The sequence below is a fragment of the Amblyraja radiata genome, chromosome 17 (assembly GCF_010909765.2).
Source record: "Amblyraja radiata isolate CabotCenter1 chromosome 17, sAmbRad1.1.pri, whole genome shotgun sequence".
Taxonomy (NCBI): Eukaryota; Metazoa; Chordata; class Chondrichthyes; order Rajiformes; family Rajidae; genus Amblyraja; species Amblyraja radiata.
In genome coordinates, this window is record NC_045972.1 from 26,926,158 (window position 1) to 26,941,150 (window position 14,993).

At 45.7% G+C, this 14,993-nt stretch overlaps 1 protein-coding gene across 1 annotated transcript in view; it reads left to right on the top strand.

Moving 5' to 3' along the window:
- The first annotated feature begins 3,532 nt into the window (after positions 1 to 3,532).
- The window catches only part of LOC116982593 (cadherin-6-like), a 35,567-nt gene continuing 24,106 nt past the window's right edge, over positions 3,533 to 14,993 (top strand). The window contains exon 1 of the mRNA XM_033035870.1: positions 3,533 to 3,704. The gene's annotated coding sequence lies outside the window, so the exon portion shown is untranslated. The remainder of the gene's footprint in view (positions 3,705 to 14,993) is intronic.

Sequence of the window (14,993 nt, forward strand, 5' to 3'; positions counted from 1 at the left end):
GTCAAAGCTGCCACAACCAGGCATAAAAGCAGCTCTACTCAATAACCAGAAATCTGTAGCCTCCTTTTAGCCTCCTGTAGCCTCTGGTATTTTATTTAATTCACATGTTTAATCAATAATGTTTTATTATTAATGTTTAATGTTATATGTGTTATTCCTAACTGTCACTGTGTGTCATATTGTCACTTGCAGACGGAGCACCGGCAAATTCCTTGTATGTGAATACTTTGGCCAATAAACCTATTCATTCATTCATTCAAAACAGGCCATTCAACCCAACGCCCACGCCAACCAACATGCCCCATCTGCACCAGTCCCACCTGCATTTGGCCCGTATCCCTCGAAACCAATCCTATCCACGTAAAATGTATCCTAACCATGTAAAACCTATCCTTCTGAAGGCATGAAAAAGATTAGATGGGTGAGCTAGCTTGTATTTACAAAGCTATGTTTTGCCAACACCGACTCAGTGGAAAGGAAATGGGGGAATTTCAGTATCAGCTGACACAGAGTAACAAAAGTCCATGTCCGCAATCAGGAACTTGCATTCACCTCGAGCAAGATCAGTTCCTGTTACTGACAGCTGAAGGAAAAGGATGTTGATCCAAACCTCTTCCATTTGGCTGGAAGTTCAAAAAAAATTCCTCAGAAGTCTCCATCATCAACTCCAACGGCAGCGGGGGAGCGGGGCAGAGAAATTGCTGCCTCCACAATGGTCTGTTACATAAAACCCCAGACTACAGTCACCCAGTCACAATGTCATTAGCTGGAAAGACAGCAGAGATCTACAAGGATGTCGCCAGGACTCAAGGTCCTCAGTTACAGGGAGAGATTGGCCAGGCTGGGCTATTCCTTGGAGCACAGGGAACAGAGGGGTGATATTATAAAGATGTATAAAATCAAGAGGGGAATAGATAAGGTGAATGCACAGATCCTTTGCCCTAGGATAGCGGAATCAATACCTAGAGGGTGTGGGTGAGAGGGGATGAGAGGGGAAAGTTTTATTAGGAACACAAGAGGCAACTTTTCCACTCATAGGATGGTGGGTGTATGGAACGAGCTGCCAGAGGAGCTAGTTGAGGCAGGTACTATAACAGCATTTAAAAGGCAATTGGACAAGTACAAGGATAGGAAAGGTTTAGAGAGGGTATAGGCCAAACGCGGCCAAATGGGAATAGCTTAAATGGAGCATCCTGATCTGCATGGACAAGTTGGGCTAAAGGGCCTGTTTCCATGCTGTATGACTCTATGACGATGACTTTATGAATCACTGCATGGTGAGTGTACAGAAGAGACTAATTATCCCATTGAATCTGTACTTACTCTTAGCAAGAGCATCCAGCCATTCTCCCTCTTCACACAGTGCTGCAAATCCTTCTTTTTCAGACCCATAATCCAGAGTGCAACAATGAAATCCACTTCCACAATTCATCCCATGTGTGCATTCAAAAGTCAGAAGTCAACACAAGAATGTTTAATGGTTGTATGTAGCTTTTAAATGCTTCAAAAGATTCACCCTCCACAACTTTGGGACAGAGAATGCCAGGGATTCACTGAGAGAAGACATTTCAACCTCTACCCTGATGTGCCAAAGCAAGAACACACCAAAGACGTACAAGTTTGTAGGTTCATTGGCTTGGTATAAATGTGAAAATTGTCCCTAGTGTGTGTAGAATGGTGTTAATGTGCGGGGATCACTGGTCGGTGTGCGGACTCAGTGGACTGAAGGGTCTGTTTCCGCGCTGTATCGCTAAACTAAATTAAACTAAACTTCATAGTTGCTTAGAAACAAAAAGCTGGAGTAACTCAGCGGGCCAGGCAGCATCTCTGGAGAGAAGTAATGGGTGACGTTTCGGGTTGAGACACTTCTTCTTTCTCTACTCAAGTAACTACCCGAGCAACTGGTCTCGAGACATGTCAAAAATGAGGACGTTAACTAAAAAGAAAAGTCAAGTGTGGTGGGGAAGTTAATGGGTTGTTAAACTGAGGGTCAGTTTACCAGGAAGGACATTGAAGAAATGGGTTCACGTTAAGTCGAGTTTATTGTCCTAGTCATAAGTTCAGTGAGGTGCAGGCAGAATGGAAGTCTAGCTTGCAGCAGCATCACATGCACATATAGAACACAGAAAACATAAATCACTCAGAAATTACCCATAAAATTGGACAAGTCAATGAAAAGAAAAAATACCGTACAAAAATCAAACATGACTGCAAAAGACAATTAGTAATAAATAAGTCCATGGTGGTGCAAGAATTTGTCTGTAGTAGATACAAGGAACTGCAGGTGCTGGATTACAAAAAAAGACACAAAATGCTGGATTAACTCAGCCAGGTCACTGGAGCTGTGACTGCCTCTAAGCTAAATTAGGTGTTCCCCTTCTCCATACCTTTCATGATGCCACCATACTAGTCTCCCAGCTACAGGAAGGATGTCATTAAGTTGCAGAAGAGGTTCACCAGGATGTTACCTGGGCTTGCGGGCTTGAATGCAGGTTGGATAGGCTGGGGCTATCATCTTCGTAGCATAGGAGGCTGAGGGTTTAGCTTATTGAGGTGAACAAGATCATGAGAGATAAAATGAATGCTCACAGTCTTTTTCCCAGGGTAGAGGATCCTAAACCTAGATGGCATAGGCTTAAGGTGGGTGGGGAGAGATTTAAGTTGGACCGCAGGGCAATTTTTTCACTCAGGGAAGTCCGTATCCTAAATTGGTTGCCTGAAGAAGCTATAAAAGCAGATACAATTACAAATTTTAAAAGACATTTGGATCAAACGCAGGCAAATGGGACTAGCCTAGTATGCCAACTTGGTCGGCATGGACACGGTGGGTCGAAGGATGATTGGGTTAATGTATGAGGAACGTTTGAAGGCTCTGGGCCCGTACTCGCTGGAGTTTAGAAGAATGAGCGGGATCTCATTGAAACCTAATGGATAATGAAAGGCCCAGCTAGAGTGGATGTGGAAAGAATGTTTCCAATAATGGGAGAGTCCAGAAAAAGAGTGCAAAGCCTCAGAATAAAAGGACATAACTTCAAACCGGAGGTGAGAAGTAATTTCTTGAGCCAGAGGGTGGAAAATCTGTGGAATTCATTGCCACAGACGGCTGTGGAGCCCAAGATATTGGATATTTTTACAGAAGAGATTGATAGATTTATGATTAGGAAGGGTGTCAAAGACCATGGGGAGAAGACAAGAAAATAAGACTGGAAGGTAAAAATAGATCAACCATGATTGGATGGTAGAGTAGGCTCGATGGGCCGAATAGCCTACTTCTCCTTCTATGTCTTGTTGGCTAATGGCGTGTTTCATGCTGTTCAGCTCCATGTCACTACAACTCCACAACAAGCTGCTTCCCCAAACCATTTTGCTGCATGCAACAGTACTATTTAAATTATTTTTCTGGAAGTCAAGAGGCTACTTTAGGATAATTGCGATAATTTATCTGGTTTCCGACCCTCTCAGCTCTCTGCTCTGATATCACAAATATCGGACAATGGCAGGAAATGAGTGAATGGCAAAGGGACTGTGTCTCTCCCACAGCAGTCATTGCAGGCTGGGAGTTTACACTGTGACCACATAGGTCTACCCGGAGTACAATTACTTGAACTCTGCCAGAGATAGCTTTTCCTCCATCGGTCCTTATTTTTGGATGTAAACCGCACTACAAATACTGAACCAAACAGCGAACAGTGATTTAAAGGGAGGTGAGCAAATTTCATTCAAAATTCTACCTGGCTGGAGTACTAAAAAACTATTCTGGGGAGTCTGTGTGGTGGAGATTGAGAAAAGAAGAATCCAATGCTTAACTTAATGCAGATTTGTTCTGGGAGTGTGTGATTGGGCAGTGCAGAGGGAGCTTCACCCTGTATCTAACCCGTGCTATCCCTGTCCTTGGGGTGGGTCGGGACAGTGGAGAAGGAGCTTCAATCTGTGTCTAACCCATCTCTCCATGCACTTGAAGTGTGTGAGGACAATGTAGAGGGATTCTCACTCTCTGTCTCACTACTGTCCTTGTTGTGTGTGTGTGTGTGTGTGTGTGTGTGTGTGTGTGTGTGTGTGTGTGTGTGTGTGTGTGTGTGTGTGTGTGTGTGTGTGTGTGTGTGTGTGTGTGTGTGTGTGTGTGTGTGTGTGTGTGTGTGTGTGTGTTGGAACATTGTGGAGGCAGCTTCTCGCAGTATCTAACCCACACTGTCCTTGCCTGGGGAATGTGTGGAGGGACAGTGTGGAGGGAGTTTTACTCTGTATCTAACCTATTCTGTCCCTGCCCTGGGAGTGTGTGATAAGATAAAATGGAGAGAGGATTATTCTGTGTCTAATCTGTGTTGCTTTGCCCGAGGGGGGTTTGAAAGAGCAATGAAGATGGAGATGTACTCTAGCTAACCTGTTTCATCCATGCTCCGGGACTATTTATACAACAGTACTGAGGGACCTTTACACCATGTTAACTATTATCCCATTGATGTTGCTTTGTTGCTTTGTATCTAACCAACCCACCCGAGGAGTGTGTGATGTTACAATGTAGGGAGCTTCATTCTGCGTCTAATTTACCCTGGTGGTGTGCAATGGGACAATACAGAGGGATCTTTTCTGTACATCTACCCCCTGTTCTCCTGCCCTGGAATTGTTCAATGGGACAATGTGGTGGCATCTTTTGTCTGGGTCTAACCCATGCTGTCCTTGCCCTGAGAGTGTGTGCGATTGATTTTATGATCAGGTAGCCTCCCAGTACATATGGAGGCAAGTTCTAAAGACAAGGCCAAGGCACAGTGTCCTCATTGTCCTGGGTCTCCATCTTGTAGGTTTCTTCAATCCAATCCAATCACCTCCGCATCTCCGATTGAGCACAACCATCACAAGGAAAAGCTTTAGTTTGACTTTTTAGAAATGCAGCATAGAAACAGGCCTTTCAGCCCACCGAGTCCACACCGACCATCGATCACCCGTTCACAATAATCCAAGTTATCCCACTTTCTCATCAGTTCCCTACACACTAGGGGCAATTTAAAGAGGGACAGTTAACCTGCAAACCCTCCACCTCTTTGAAATGTGGGAGGAAACCGGAGCACCCCCACACGGTCACAGGGAGAACATATACAAACTCCATAGAGACAGCACCCGAGGTCAGGATCTAACTCGGAGGCAGCAACTCTACCAGATGCACCACAGTGCTGCCCTACAAATTATCCGTGTGTGATTGAACTATAATCTGAAGTGTGCTGCTTTTTAAAAGCTGGGATCAGTGGATTTTTTTTTTCGACATCAGAACAAAATCTGTTTCTGCAATCTGGGAAAGAGAATGTGACTGGTTACAGGGAACTGAGGAGAGAGGTTAATGAATCCTCCTCTGAGCAGTTTGCCACAGTGGTCTGTGCTGGGCTGGGCTCGACTGTCTACAGTTTATGTAAGTGACTTGGGTGAAGGTTCTTATGAGGCGAGAGTGCCCAGTGTGTTTCATTGTCTTGGGTACCAGGAGCGGAACAATTAAATTCTTACTAGTTGCATATTTACAGGCAGGTTAAAGCAACAAGGCCAGAAATAAATGTACACTCTTCAATAATATGATCAATTATAATTTATTCTAGGTAACCAGACCATCATAATGCAAACTAAAATATACAAAAACAACCTAAACAAAGTCTGTAGTAGACCGTTACTAAGTTAGAGTTGTGGTTATAGTTTAGTTTGGAGATACAAAGTGGAAACAGGCCCTTTGGCCCATTGAGACCGCATCAACCAGCGATCCCCGTACATTACTTCTATTCTGCACACTCGGGACAATTTACTGGAGCAAAGTATCCTACAAACCTGCATGTCTTTGGGATGTGGGAGGAAACCGGAGCATCTGGAGGAAACCCGCGCACATCACAATGAGAACGTGCGTACTCCCTACAGACAGCACCCGTGGTCAGGATCAAATCCATGTCTCTGGCGCTGTGAGGCGGCCACTCTACCATTGTGTCGACCATAATATTGTGTATTGTAATTTAGTATTGTGCAGTGTTTTTCAAGAGTCTCACAGTTGATAGAAAAAAGCTGCAGTTGGTAAATGTGCCTATCACACAATGATGAGTAGGGAAGTAGAATCTGAAGGCTGTACAGCACAGAAACAGGCCCTTCAGCCCAGCTTGTCCATGCCAACTCAATTGGCTTACTGGGCTAGTTCCAGTTTCCTGCAAATGGCCCATATCCCTCTAAACCCTTCCTCTCCATATATCTTTTGAAAGTCATAATTGTATCCGCTTCTATAACTTCCTCTGGCAAATTCACTCCAGATACCGACTACCTTCTGAAAGAAAAAGTTGCCCCTGAGGAACAACACTTTTTATCTCTCCCCTCTCACTTTAAGCCTGTGCCCTCTAGTTTTAAAATCCTATATCCTGCGGATAAAGACTGTGACCGTTCATTTTATCCATGCCCCTCATGGTCTTGTACACCTCAGTAAGATCACCCATCAGCGTCCAACACTCCCAAGAAAAAAGTCCCAGCCTATTTGATTTCTCCCTATAACTCAAGCCCGCAAGACCGGGTTTCTTCAGACTGATGGAATAGGGGGGAGAAAGATGGAAAAGAGGAGAGTAGGGGGAGAAAGCCTGGGAAGTGATAGGTGGATACAGGTGAGGGATTACAATGGGCAGATATCTGGTCAAAAGCTGGAGATGAGACTTATTGGGAATTGAATTAAAAAGAAGCTATTAAAAGAACGTATATTGTTGCAATATTAAATCACAACAGTGGCAGATTAGATGAAATGTCAGTGCAACCATCTTTTAAAGATAGACACAAAGGGCTGGTGTAACCCAGCTGGACAGGCAACATATCTGGAGACATTTTTTTTTGTCACAGGGTGTGATACAGTGGCACAGCAGTAGAGCGCCAGAGATCCGGGTTCAATCCTGACTACGGGTGCTGTCTGTACAGAGTTTCTATGCTCTCCCTGTGACCACATGGGTTTTCTCTGGGTGCTCCGGTTTCCTCCCACACTCCAAAGATGTGCAGGATTGTAGGTCAATTGACTTCAGTAAAAATTGTTAATGGTCTCTAGTGTGTAGAATAATGCTGGTAAACGGGGACCGCTGGTCAGCTGGGACTCATTGGGCCGAAGTGCCCGTTTCCACTTTGTATCTCTAAACCAAATTAAACCAAACTAATCTAAACTTAAAAAGGACAGGTGATGTTTAAGGTCAGGACCCTTCTTCAGACTTGAAACGTCACCATCTTTTTTCTCCAGAGATGCTGCCTAACGCGCTGAGTTAGCCCAGCATGTTGTGTCTATCTTTGGTATAAACCAGCATCTGCCATTCTTTGTTTCTACAGCTTATAAAGATGATTTTTTAACCCCAAACTTTCAGCTATGGGTGTGTGCAGGTTCCCATTGTGCTTGAACATCTTTGTCTTGGTGCCACAACGATTTCCAGGCACATTGTAACAGGAATCTCATTCATTTAGCCGAATGTGTGGGAAGCAAAACTGAAAGGAAGTGAGCAATAAGGATAGATTGTTGACTCTAAACAGGAAACGCCTCATAGAGATGGTGAAGATGGTGCAGCAGCTATCAGCTCTGCCTCAGTGAGACGCCCTCTCATATCATCATCTAGCAGCTCAAGTCCTACTTCAAAGAGTGCGTCATTTATCTGACGCTCCCAGTTCTGTTCTGAGGGAGCGCATATTGTTGGAGACATCTACCACACCCAGCGTACAAGATCCAGTGGCTCTGTTTGAAAGGGCGTGACTCCATGGAGCCCTGGGCCAAAGTTGTGACCCAAATTCAAGGGTTTTTGCCAGGGTAGAACCAGGGCTTCAGAGGTTCACTATCACTTGTCATAGCCAAGTTATCTCTTCAAGCTTCAAGCCCCTGGGCATTGATATTACCAACGATCTGCCGTGGACCAACCACATTGATGCCACAGTCACAGAAGACCACACCAGGGGGATGAGGGATGATCCTACAGACGTGTACAAAATTGTGAGAGGAATTGATCGGGTAAATGCAGTCTCTTGCCCAGTGTAGGGGAATCGAGAACCAAAGGACCTGGGTTTAAGGCGAGGGGGGAAAGATTTAAAAGGAACCCGAGGGGTAACTTTTTTACACAAAGGGTGGTGGGTATATGGAACGAGCTGCCGGAGGAGGTAGTTGAGGCAGTTACTATTGCAACGTTTAATAAACATTTGTACAGGTACACGGATGGGTTAGGTTTAGAGGGATATGGGCCAAACTAAGGCAGGTGGGACAAGTGGAGATGGGACATGTTGGTCAGTGCGGGCAAGTTAGGCTGATGGACCTGTTTCCACGCTGTATGACTCTATGACCAATGCCTCTACTTCCTAATGAGACTGAGGAAATTTGACAATCTCCAGTGATCCTTACAAATTTCTTCAGATGCACCATAGAATGCATACTGTCGAGATGCATCACAGCTTGGTTTGCAAACAGCTCTGCCCAAGACCACAAGAAATTGACAAGTTGGAGATGTAGCCCAGTCCAAAATGGAGCAGCTAGGCTTGTATACTCTGGAATTTATAAGGATGAGAGGATATCTTATTGAAACATATAAGATTATTAAGGGTTTGGACACGCTAGATGCAGGAAACATGTTCCCGATGTTGGGGGAGTCCAGAACCAGGGGCCACAGTTTAAGAATAAGGGGTAAGCAATTTTGAACGGAGATATAACCATATAACCATATAACAATTACAGCATGGAAACAGGCCATCTCGGCCCTACAAGTCCGTGCCGAACATGCCGAGATGAGGAAACACTTTTTCTCACAGAGAGTTGTGAGTCTGTGGAATTCTCTGCCTCAGAGGGCGGTGGAGGCCAGTTCTCTGGATAGTTTCAAGTAGAGTTAGATAGGGCTCTGAAAGATAGCGGAGTCAAGGGATATGGGGAGAAGGCAGGAACGGGGTACTGATTGTGGATGATCAGCCATGATTACATCGAATGGCGGTGCTGGCTGGAAGGGCCGAATGGCCTACTCCTGCACCTATTGTCTATTGTCTATTGTCTATCACACAGACCCGAAAAGCAGCAAACGTAATCAAAGAATTATCCCAACCCGGTCATTCCTCCATCTCCCTGCTCCCCTTTGGCCTACCGAGTCCACACCAAACACGATCACCCGTACACTAGTTCTATCTTGCACACAAGGGACAATTTACAGAAGCCAATTAACCGACAAGCTTGCACGTCTTTGGAATGTGGGAGGAAACTGGAGCACCCAGGGAAAACCCATGCGGTCACAGGGAGAACGGACAAACTCCGTACAGACATCCCATAGTCAGGATCGAATCCCGGTCTTTGGCGCTGTAAGGCAGCAACTCTACCTCTGTGCCGCTGGGTCACCCAGAAAGGTCCCAAAGCATCGTCATTCCATTCCTTCCACAGATGCTGACTGACCTGCTAAGTTCGTCCACCATTTTGTGTTTTGCTCAAGATTCCAGGGTCTGCAGTTTCTGATGTCTCCACAATCAATTTATTGGTTGACTCAAGTTTGTGGATCATTTCACAGCAAAGTTTCCCACAAAGATGTTACTCCATTCCTCAAAATATGAAATTCGCAAGGAGCCTACAATTGGAAACCTTTCGAGGTTGACATATCCCAGAGTGAAATGAGTTCACAGCATGGTGACAAACCTATCTGGAATTCCAGCCAACTTTATTTAGAAGAGGGCGGCATGGTGGCGCAGCGGTAGTGTTGCTGCGTTACAGTGCGAGGGACCTATGTTCGATCGTGACTGCAGGTGCTACGTGTACAGAGTTTGTACATTCTTCCTGTGAAAGCGTAGGCTTTCTCCTGGTGTTTCGGTTTCCTCCCACACTCCAAAGTCGTACAGGTTTGTAGGTTAATTGGCTTCAGTAAAAAATAATAAATTGTCCCTAGGGTGTAGGATAGTACAGGTGCATAGGGTTGTCGCTGATTGGCATGGACTCGGTGGGCCCAAGGGCTGTTCCCGCACTGTATCTCTAAAATCGAACGCTTAAAGCAAATCTGTCTAAAATAAATGGATAAACACCCTTCTTGAAACAGCAAAGGACATTCAAAACATTTCCAACAAGGCATTCATCACTGACTCAACACTGCTGGAAACATTGCTGGCATCATTTGTGTATTTGTTCATTGGGAGCAAATAGAACTGTGTAAACATCATTTTGATCATTTAGTTGGTTCAGTCGTACAGAGCACAATTATTACGTGGCTTATTGGCAATGTGGGTGCAGACATGATGTTTTGCTGGTTTCCAGGTAACACTGGATCAGACCAGGTAACACTGGAGGGAGATTGATAATCAGGTTGAGTGGTGACAGAACACCAGTCTTACTCCCAGTGTAAGCAAGACCAAAGAGTTGATTGTTGACTTCAGTGGGGGAAAATCAGAGATCTACAAACCTGTCTTCATCTACGGGCCGGTGGTGGGGAGAGTGAACAGCTTCAAGTTCCAGGCCATGTTTGCAGAGTACAATGCTGACATGTCTGTTGTGCTGCTGCAAGTTCTGTTGTTCTGTTTTGGGACATATATGGCAATAAAATTCTCTTGACTCTTGACTCCCTTTGCTCTTGACTCTTGCACCTCTCTGAAGACTTGTCCTGACTCCAGCATATTGATGCAATCATAAAAAAAGCCCATCAACATCTCCTCGAGGCGTTATTTATTTCCCTCCTGAAATAACTTCTATATCGTATCGTATTGTATCGTACTTCAATTGATGATCGAGGAGATTCGGTATGTCAACAAATACTCTCTTGAATCTCGGCAGGTGTACAGCAGGGAGCATATTCATTGGTTCCATCACGGCCTTCTGTTACATTCTGTAGCTCAGGTATAAAGGAAGCTACAGATAGTGGCAGATTCTGTTTTGTCCATCACTACTGCCCTCCCCACCATCAAATGGGATCCACAGGTATGCCTTTGGCACACCGTTTTCAGTTGAATGTATGTTCTGGTCGGGTATCAATATTGTACCCTCATAGAGTCACGAAGCTGTACAGCGCAGCAACTGACCATTCGGCCCACCTTGTCCATGCCAACCAAGTTAACAAATTAAAATTACGTACAGAAAGGAAGAGATAAGAGGAAGGGGCGAGGGAAGGTCAGTCACTGGTGGAATAGCTAGTGAATATCTCCAAGTCTGGAGGAAGTGTAAATAGGGCAGCAATAAAATGTGAAAGTAGCAGAAGCAGGAATTGTGAAAACCGGAAGTATGCAAAGCAAATGCTGGAAGTTCAATGGTTCAATAGTTTTTTATTGCCCTATACTGAGGTCACAGTTTTTGCATACAGTTCAGTAAGAGCTGAACTATGTAAGCACAATCCTATTTAAGTTCAAGTTTACTTTAGTTCACTTTAAAGACCAGCACAGAAACAGGCCCTTCTGCCCATCAAGTCTGCGCCAACCGGTGATCACACCATACACTAGCACCATCCTACAGACTAGGGACAATTTACAATTTTTATCGAAGCCAATTAACCTGCAAACCTGTACGTCTTTGGAGTGTGGAAGGAAACCGGAGCACCCGGAGAAAACCCATGTGGTCACAGGGACAGGGCCGGTGCTAGGAATATATTGCTATCCACTGTGGGGGGATCATTTTTTTGTCTAATTGTAGTCCTGTGGGTCTGTGTCCAAGATGGCTGCCGTGAAGAGAGAGTGGACGCTGGCGCGCTTTAGCTGCCGCTGCTCTCTCTTCACACTGTGTTTTTGATTTTCTGTTTTTGGATTGAATTCTGTTTTTAATTTGTGTCTCTGTGATGTCTTTATTACTTGTTATATTCCGATTATATGTTATTCCGATTACTATGTAAGGTGTCCTTGAGATGTCTGAAAGGCGCCCATTAAATAAAATTTATTATTATTATTATATATTATGAAATTGTACACTAAGTGCTATGGATTATACACTGTGTGAACCACTCCTGCTCCCTCCCGTTTGACTGTCAGTAGCTCCGCTGGCTTCCAACATTTACCGTAGCTGCTAATTATGTGATTGGACACAATGCCCTTGGAGACAGCGGCTGATTGGACGAGAGGAGACTACATTCAGCTCAACTACATTCTGTGGCAGAGAATTCCAGAGATTCAATTCAATTCAATTCAATTCAACTTTAATGTCATTGCACAAATACTGAGTATCGGTACAACGAAATGCAGTTTTGCGTCAGTCCGTAGTAGTGCAATATAGAATTTTTTTTTAAAAGAGGATACAGAACAATAAAAAATGCAGAATAATTAAACAATGGGGGACGGAGGGACCGGAGGAATCTATCGGCGGGACTCCGAGTTCAGCAATGCGACGGTATGATTGTAGAAGCTGTTCCTCATCCTACTGGTACGAGACCTGAGGCTCCTGTACCGCCTCCCTGATGGGAGGAGGGCAAACAGTCCATGATTGGGGTGGGAGGGGTCTTTAATGATCTTCCCAGCTCGTTTCAGACACCGTTTTCGGTGGAGGGCATCCATGGCAGGGAGCGGGGCGCCGATGATGTGCTGCGCGGTTTTCACCACCCGTTGTAGTGCCTTCCTGTCCGCAACAGTGCAGCTGCTGTACCATACCGTGAAGCAGGCGGTCAGGATGCTCTCGATGGTACACCTGTAGAAGTTGGTCAGGATCTGGGGGGACAGGTGGGCTTTCTTGAGCCTCCTCAGGAAGTAAAGGCGCTGCTGTGCCTTTTTGATCAGCTTGGAGGTGTTGAGGGACCAGGACAAATCCTCCGAGATGTGTACCCCGAGGAATTTGTAGCTGGAGACGCGCTCCACCTCAGTCCCGTTTATGTGGATGGGGGTATGTCTGCCCCCTCTGACCTTCCTGAAGTCGACAATAAGTTCCTTCGTCTTCTTGGAGTTGAGGACGAGGTTATTATTGGCACACCAGGTTGTCAGGTGCTGGACCTCCTCTCGGTAGGCTGACTCATCGTTGTCACTGATCAGTCCTACCACCGTGGTGTCGTCAGCAAACTTAATGATGGCGTTGGATCCGTACTTAGGGATGCAGTCGTGGGTGAAGAGGGAGTAGAGGAGAGGGCTGAGCACACAGCCCTGTGGCACGCCGGTGTTCAGTGTTATAGTGGTGGAGTTGAGGTTGTTGACCCTAACAGACTGTGGTCTGTTGGTGAGGAAATCCAGTGTCCAATTGCAGAGGGAGGTGGAGATGCCAAGCCCGCTGAGTTTGGTGATCAAGCTGGCGGGGATGACAGTGTTGAAAGCGGAGCTGAAATCAATGAACAGCAACCTGATGTAGGAGTTGTTGTTGTCCAGGTGGGTCAGGGCAGAGTGTAGGGCCGCCGATATGGCGTCCTCTGTTGGCCCGGTAGGCAAACTGATGGGGGTCCAGTGTGGGGGGGAGGCTGGCTTTGAGGTGAGCCAAGATCAGCCGCTCAAAGCACTTAGCAATGACAGGGGTGAGTGCCACTGGGCGGAAATCGTTGAGGCTCCCTGTGGCTGACTGTTTGGGCACTGGCACGATGGTTGATGTCTTGAGGCAAGTGGGGACAACACCCTGGGCCAGTGAGTGATTGAAAATGTCGGTAAAGACTTGGGATAGTTGTCCAGCACATGCCCTAAGCACCCGGCCAGGGATGCCATCGGGGCCGGCAGCTTTGCGCTCATTCACCTTGCTCAGCGCATCTTGTACAGCAGAGGTGGAGAGACTGAGGGGTTGTTCATTTGGGGGTGGAGCAACTTTGATGGCTGGGGTTTTGTTATCACGGTCAAAGCGAGCATAGAAATGGTTTAGCTCGTCAGGAAGGGTGGCGTTGTCTGGGGGAGGGGTGTTAACTTTCTGGTAATCGGCAAGGGATTTGATTCCTTGCCACATGCGCCTGGGGTCAGAGTTGTTATGGAAGTGCTCCTCAATCCGCCGTTTGTGATTGAGTTTGGCATTCCTAATTCCCATTTTCAAATTGGCCCTGGATGAGCTGTATCCCTCAGCGTCGCCAGATCTGAAAGCGGCATCGCGAGCCTTCAGTAGGAGTCTGACCTCCCTGTTCATCCACGGCTTCTGGTTAGGGAAGGTCTTTATTTCTTTGTGTGTAGTGACATTATCGGTGCAGAATTTTACCACTTTCCACAGAAATTTACCAGATTCACCACTCTCTGTGTAAAAAACGTGTTTCTCAACTCAGTCCTAAAAGATTTCCCCTTTATCCTTAAACTGTGACCCCTTGTTCTGGACTTCCCCAACATCGGGAACAATCTTCCTGCATCTAGCCTGTCCAACCCCTTAAGAATGTTGTAAGTTTCTACTAGATCCCCCCTCAATCTTCTAAATTCTAGTGAGTACAAGCCAAGTCCATCATTTCTTCATATGAAAGTCCTGACATCCCAGGAATCAGTCTGGTGAACCTTCTCTGTACTCCCTCTAAGGCAAGAATGTCCTTCCTCAGATTAGGAGACCAAAACTGTACGCAATACTCCAGGTGTGGTCTCACCAAGACCATGTACAACTGCAGTACAACCTCCCTGCTCCTATACTCAAATCCTTTTGTTATGAATGCTAACATTCCATTTGCTTTCTTCACTGCCTGCTGCACCTGCGTGCCTACTTTCAATGACTAGTGAACCATGACACCCAGGTCTTGTTGCATCTCCCCTTTTCCTAATCGGCCACAATTCAGATAATAGTCTACTTTCCTGTTTTTGCCACCAAAGTGGATAACCTCACATCTATCCACATTATACTGCATCTGCCATGCATTTGCCCACTCACCCAGCCTATCCAAGTCACCTTGCAGCCCTCCTGGTTTAGAGGGGTTTAAACGATTTAGAGATGTTTAGAGGGCATCAGATGGGTTCAGACGTGTTTAGAGGGGGTTATAGTGGTGTTCAGAGGGTCCCAGAGGGGTTTAGAGGTATTATAAACCCCCCGTGAGAAATTGTATTTCTCTGAAATTGAAGACATAAAGCTGGAGTAACTCAGCAGGACAGGCAGCGCAGCGACTTTAGAGAGACTAAACTGAACTCTCGTCGGTGAGATTAGTTGTGATTGTCTGAAGAAAGGTCTC